The sequence below is a fragment of the Myotis myotis genome, unplaced genomic scaffold, assembly GCF_014108235.1.
Source record: "Myotis myotis isolate mMyoMyo1 unplaced genomic scaffold, mMyoMyo1.p scaffold_m19_p_4, whole genome shotgun sequence".
Lineage (NCBI taxonomy): Eukaryota > Metazoa > Chordata > Mammalia > Chiroptera > Vespertilionidae > Myotis > Myotis myotis.
The window spans coordinates 20,065,560-20,073,121 of record NW_023416346.1 but is presented as its reverse complement, the minus strand read 5'-3'; the positions used below and the strand labels follow the sequence as shown (position 1 = coordinate 20,073,121).

Genomic DNA, 7,562 nt, shown 5'->3' with positions numbered 1-7,562 from the left:
TTGATGTCAGCCACTCCTTTCACAATTTGCATGAAAATCTATTCAGTTAAATATCCAAGTTGATAATTTACATGTTGTACTTTCCACAAAACAGTAGAACATAAATCAGCCACCCTCTCTCATTTTATAAAATGGACCATTTTTTCCCCAGTTTCCAATATCATGTCCTCATTCCATCTGAGACATCAACAGAAGCGCCATTAATGTTCATATTTCTATCAACATTCTATCAACATTTGGCAAAAGTCAATGTATATAAGTAAATTTAATAAATTTTATTGTATGCAAATATTACAGCAATAAAGATTAAGGATAAAGACAGCTAACAATGAATTCTCATCTCATAAATAGATAGAGCAGAGATCAACGACTAAAACCATGGTAAAAGAGTTTTCGGCTTCAGGCTGAGAGGAGCCCAAGATACAAATTTCTTTAGCAGTCCTGAATCAAAGTTCATCAGGCACCAGCCATTTCCACCGTGCTGCCAAAGTTGAACCCCAACAAGATCAAAGTCGGATACCTGAGGTGCACCAGTGGGGAAATCAGTACCACATCTGCACTGGCCGCCAAGTTCCCTGGTTCTATCTCTAAAAATATTTGGTGACAACATCCCCAAAGCATCTGGTGAGTGGAAGAGTCTGAGGATTTCACTGAAACTGATGATGATTCAGAACAGAAAGATTGATGTTGTACCTTCTGCTTCTGCCCTCATCATCAAACCCCTCAAAGAACTGCCAAGAGACAGAAAGAAGAGGTGGGGGGGGGGAATTAAGCACAGTAGAAATATCATAAAAATGTATCTTTATTGTTTAAAGTATCACAGATGTCCCCTTATTGCCCCCCATTGAATCCATCTTCCCACTCCTACCTTCACCACACTATTGTCTGTGTCCATGGGTTATGGAGATATGCAAATGTTCTTTTATTAATTTCTTCCTGCCCACCCTTCCCTCTGAGAATCATCAGTCTGTTGCATGATTCCATGTCTCTGGATCTATTTCATTTGTCAGTTTATTTTGTTCATTAGATTCCACATATAAGTAAGATCATGTGATACTTGTCTTTCTCTGACTGGCTTATTTCACTTAGCATAATAGTCTCCAGGTCCCTCCATGCTGTCTCAAAGGGTAAGAGATCCCTTTTTTACTGTTGCATAGTATTCCATGATGCAAATGTAGCACAGCTTCTTTATCTACTGATGGGCATTGGGCTGTTTCCAGATCTCAACTATTGTAAATAATGCTGCTAAAAACATAGGGGTGCATATATTATTTCTGATTGGTGTTTATTCCTATAAGTGAGATCACTGGGTCAAATGGCAGTTCCATTTTTAATTTTTTGAGGAAACTCCATACTCTTTTCCATATTGGTTGTAGCAGTGTACATTCCTACCCGGCAAGAGAAACAAGAGAAACAAAGGGAAAAATAAACAAATGGGAATACATCAAAATAAAAACCTTCTGTATAGCAAAAGAAACCATCAACAAAATGAAAAGGGAGCCCACTGTATGGAAGAACATATTTGGCAATGGTACATCTGATAAGGGGTTAATTTCCAAAATTTATAAAGTGTTCATACAACTCAACAAAAGGAAGACAAGCAATCTAATTTAAAAAAAAATGGGCAGAGGACCTAAATACACATTTCTCCAAAGAGAACATACAAATGGCCAAGAAACATATGAAAAAAGTTCAATGTCACTAATCATAGAGAGATACAAATTAAAACTACAGTGAGGTACCACCTCACACCTGCCATAATGGCTACCATAAATAAATCAACAAACAAGTGCTGGTGAGGATGTGGAGAAAAAGGAATCCTAGTATACTTCTGGAAATATCACTTTTGATGAGATTGTCAACATTGCATGACAGATGGGACACAGATCTTTAGCTAGAGAACTCTCTGTAATCATTAATAAGATTCTGGAGACTGTCCACTCTATGGACTGCAATGTTGATGGCTGCCACCCTCATAACATAATAGATGATATCAACAGTGGTGCAGTGGAAAGTCATGCTAGTTAAGAACTACAAAGGAAAACATTTCAGTGTAAGATTATTTGACAAAAAAATACACATGGTGAAAGCAAATATAAAATAACTCATCCACTTATTCATTAAACAGCTATTATTCGTTGATCGTCTATTCTTTACCTGGCACTATTCTAGACAGCAGAAAGACAAGATACTTGATTTCATTTCATTACTATTCTGGTAGCCCTTTGAAATATAGATATTAGGAACCATGTTATTAATTGATTTAGGTGTTTCTCCCTATAATTTAATCTAGTATATTGATCACAATATGCACATATATTTCTCCTAGATTGTAAGCTCTTACAGAGCAAAAGCCATAGCACATCTTTACATTTCCTCATCACTGCAATGCTCAGCATACTACAGAGTTACTAAATTCTTATCAAACTGCACACAAAATCTAGGTATATGACTTTAATAGACATATATTCTGACAGCTTATGGAAAATGAGAGGTTGTTTTTGTTTCCACTTCACCTCTTCACTTGAATAATCAAATTCTCCATCTACCATCCTCTCCCCCTCCACCGCCCAGTTTTCTTCCTCATAGGAAATGCAAGGAGGATGCTTGGATGAGCTTGAAGCTCATAATTCACTCCTACTTAGCTTGCTTCTCTAACCTGACTCTGCCTCTCTTGGCAGACCATCACTGACTGAGGATTTTAAATCTTATGAGGAGTTATCATCCTAATTTTTCAAAGGGCTCCATTTGGAGACAATCAAGAAAGCATCAAGGAGAGTGGCACAGTCCTAGAGACTAAGTCTTTCTAATGAATACATTTGTTTTATTTTCTTCCAGAACTGCCTCCCCCAACCTTCCCCAGTCACCCATACAATTATTTAAGTTGACTCAATTAGAAAACATCGACTCCACTTCATTAAGTATCTTAGCCAATCCTGTATAGTTCAGATGTACGGAAACCATGTGTTTTAGCAGAAAGCACTTTAAGCCATTAGGTAATATGCTTGTTAGAGAGTCAGAAAACATTAAGGTATATCTGAACAACTGGAGAGAATCTTGGGAATTCAAGTAACCAAATCCTGCCCCTGTAATAACCAGCTGGGAACAGATACCAACATCACACACTATGAAAGTATGTAGAATGATTAAGTTGAGGAGTATTTAGGAAAATTCTACATGATTCAGAATCTGATAAAACAAAAATATAGAAAACAAAACATTATGCTTGTTTTTAAGGTATAATCTGTGAACTTGAGTACAGTATAGCATACCAAACCTGAAAGAACACTAAGATAAATTTTAGCTGCATGCTTCTTAAGCCTGCATATACACAGAAACATAGAATTATCCAGAAAGCTTATCTATCTGTCTATCATCTATCTATCTATCTATCTATCTATCTATCTATCTATCTATCTATCTATCATCATCATCATCTGCTGATGTCCAAGCCAGTTCTAGTCTAATTAAATCAGAAATTTGGGGACTGGGGCTTGATTATCAGTAGGTTTTTAAAAAATCCTTCGTGGAACCCAATGTGCAATCAGGATTGAGAATGACTGATCTATTCCAATCACTTATTTATACATAAAAAGTCTCAGAAGGGAAAGAGACTTGTCCAAAGTTACATGCTGGATAATTTCAAAGCTATAAGCAGCTAATTAATTTGACTCCCTATGAGTATATTACTATATTACTATATGCAATGTCACTCAAGGGAAACTTGGTGTTTCAATCAAGGGGAAAAAGTATTCTGTAAGTGCCATTTACAGTCCTTGTAAGAAAATTACACTGATCACATTTAAATATTTTCATCATAAAAGTAATATATCTTCATTATAAAAATCTGGAGAAACATAAAAAGTATAATATGGTCATATTGGTATATTAAAATATTTATATTGTCTTGACATCTTTTTTCACATTAGAAGCTATACATGCTTTTAGAATATTTAGAAAAATCTGTGATATATAAAGAAGAGGATAAAAATAACAACCCAGGTTTAACTTTTTTACATGCTATTGAGAATATCCTCATTAATTCAACAAGTGATTATTGAGATATTACTCTGTGTTTGTCCCTGTTCTGAAAATGTAGGATATGTCAGGAAATAAGAGAAAGGTATCTGCAATCATGAAGCCTATAATGATAATTGTGTGGATTCTAAAATAGCAGTTATATTCTTATTCAGCTAAAAAAATAAAACTTAAAATATATTGGCTCAAATACCCATCTAGAAGCACCAAAAATTAATGTGTGCTAATTCAAATGAAAAAGCCTACACATCACTAAACCATCTGTTTCTGAGAAATTAAATTCATATTCAAGCACCAATGCATGAGTATGATCTACAAGGCTTTTAATCGTCTGGTTCATTCCTACCATTTTAGTCTAAATTGCTATTCCCAACATATCCCCATACTCATTTTACAAATCCAAACTCTTCGCAAATCATCTAGCCCTCTATTCTGTTACATTAAACATGTTTCTTCTGCTGCCTGAAATGCCCCTCTTGTCCTCATCCTGTTTTTTCTACTGATGAAATTCCTCTTCACTGTTTAATATTCAGGTGCAATATGCACCTATAAAGTCTTTCTTTCACTAAGCTACAGCTGAACAATTCTTAGTTCTTGTGTGGTGTTAGTGCTATATATACCTTTTTTTATTGATCTTAGAGAGAGGAAGGGAAGGAGGGAGAGAGTGGGAGAGAAAGGGAAAAAGAGAAAGAGAGAAACATCAACATGAGAGAGAAACATCGACTGTGTGTGCCCCGGACCCACAAACTAGGTCTGCGCCCTGACCAGGAATCAAAACTGCCACCTTTTGGTATACAGGACATCACTCCAACCAACTGAGCTGCAACAAGGGAAATATAAATACTCTTATTAAAACAAATGCCAGAGTACATGGTAATCATTTATTCTAGTATCATATTTTCTGCTAGACAGTGAATTCCTTAAGGGTAGGACATTTTGTTATTAATTTATAAATACACAGTGAATATGAGAATGTCTTAGTTATACTAGATATTGAATAATTATTTATTAATTAAATTAGGGAAAAGCATATTTTGTTGCACTTTTTAAAAATATAGTGCTTTAGACTTTATAAATGATTTCCTCATGCATCAAAGCTGCTATTTCTCCATCCCTGGTCCAATGAAGATTCTCATCTACTAGTCTCCAGCTTGTTTTTGCTATACCCAAATTAATTTTGGATACCTAGTCAAACTTTAGAAATGGTATTATATTAATTCCCATAATACTTGGATGGAATTAATGAGCATCATTTTTTTCTCTAATTGGTGCTTAAGTGATCTCTATTCTAGCAGACAGCATGCACATCCAATGCCCTGCACCTGAATAAGTACATTTAGTTATTCCTGGAGGTTGGATGGTTAAATTTATTGTTACTTCTATATTCTAAATTATAATAGTAGCAACAAGAACAGTAGTAAAATAATAATTTCTACAAGTATGTGATGCTACACTTGATTTGGAGAACTTCATCTTTATGAACCAATCCAAGACTTTTGTCATGTCCAGAAATTACATGTGGCCTCACTTCATTATTTTGGTGTCTAGTGCCCTGAAAGAGTATTTCCAAAGAGCTTAGGAAAGTCAGATAAGTAGGATAGTGTAAAGTTGTCCACATAGACACTGGTAATAACCCTCCTGGGTTCTCAGCCCTGCTACTTACTAGTTGCATGACTGAGCATTTTAACAAATCCTTTCATGCCTTAGTGAGTGGGCTCTGTAGATATAGTCACTCTAGTAACTATAGAGGCTCAATGCACAAAATTCCTGCTGGAGTAGGCCTTCCTTTCTCCAGCTGAAGGCACCAGCTTCCCACTGGCACCCAGGACCCGGGCTTCCCTCTGGCCGCTGGCAGGCACCTGGGACCTGGGCTTCCCTCGCAGCCCCAGCTCCGTCCAGAAGATCATCTGGAAAGACGTCCAGAAGGACATCTGGTGTAATTAGCATATTATGCTTTTATTATTATAGATCAGACTGTCTTAGAAGATTAAAGATAGAGATTTTAATTGAGAGATCCTCTTTTTGTCTTTGGAGAAGTAAACAACCATGATATGAACTGACTATAAAGGGGGCCATGTAGCAAGAAACTAAGAATGGTCTCTAGGAGCTTACAGCTGTCCCTAGTCAACTGCTACCAAGAAAATGAAGACTTCAGTGCTACAAGGTCAAGGAAATGAATTCTGCCAACAACCTGAAGGAACTTAGACGCATATCTTTCCTAGTCAAGCCTCCAGATGAAAACACAGGTAGTGGTGAGACCCTGAGCAGAGAAACCTACTAAGCTGTGTCTGGACTCCTGACCTCTGGAAACTGTGTAATCCTAAATTTGAGTTATTGTAAGCCATTAACTTTATGGTAATTTGTTATACTACAATAGAAAATCACCTATGTCATGTCACTGTTATGAAGACTAAATGACAGTAATACTTAAATCTACATAAGTGCTTATTAAATGAAAAGTGCAAATCTGCAAATCATTCAAGAGACTAAAAATGAAGTGTCTATATCTGCAAACTCATATGGAGTAGGGAGCAATATTGGGAAAATATCCTCAAAACTCAATCTTTTAGTTCCATGCTTAGACTGTAGATTTGTAATTACACTCCCTACCTCTTTTGAATTACAGTCTACTGTGACTACTTCCACAGAGTTGGACTACAACTTATTCTCTTTTAACCTTACATACATAATAACCTCAGAAACTTCTTCAAATATATTTCTTCTTCAGCCAGTACCCACTTAATAACATTGCACTTGTCTTAAGGCCTCTCAAAGCATAACAGCTCTAAGAAACTGATGTGATTTTAAAAATTTAAAGCAATCAACTATGCAAGCAAAATAAATTACTTTTTCACGAATTAGTCTCAGTTTTTGTAGGGTGACGCAAATGGAGCTTCAGTTCTCTTAAAAATTCATTTAGATTTTTTTCATCCTCTCATTATACTTAGAATAAAACATCTGTAGTGGTTTACAAAGCTTAGACTATTAAAATAATTGACATTTTAGCGCTGATCTCAAGCTGTTCCATGAACAATGAATCACCAAAGTTGCCATTTATTCACTATGAAATAAAAATGTTTCATATAATAAAAGATTATGTTCCTGGTGGCATCCAATTTTTTATTTTATTTAGAAAGAGTCATTTAACATCCTGCTGTTGTATGTGAGGTATATTTTGAAATAAGTTGTCACTTATATATTGATTTACATGCATTATGAACATTAAAATTAGCTGTAGCCAGTTTAGCTCAGTGGATAGAGCGTTGGCCTACAGACTGAAGAATCCCAGGTTCCAATCAAGGGCACATATCAGGGTTGCAGGCTCCAATCCCCAGGAAGGGACGTGCAGGAGGCAGCCTATGGATGATTCTCTCTATCTCTCTATCCTTCTCCCTCCCTCTGTGAAATCAATAAAAATATATAAAAAAGAAAAAAGAAGAACATTAAAACAAGTCAACAATTTTCTTCTTTAAACTGGTTGTTACAGAATTAGGATAAAGTCCTGCGCTCATTTTCACTGCAGT

General features: G+C 35.9%; 1 pseudogene; it reads left to right on the top strand.

Annotated features, from left to right (window-relative positions):
- Positions 1-445: 445 nt before the first annotated feature.
- LOC118654367 lies at positions 446-2,028 on the top strand (annotated as a pseudogene).
- The last annotated feature ends 5,534 nt before the right edge of the window (positions 2,029-7,562 follow it).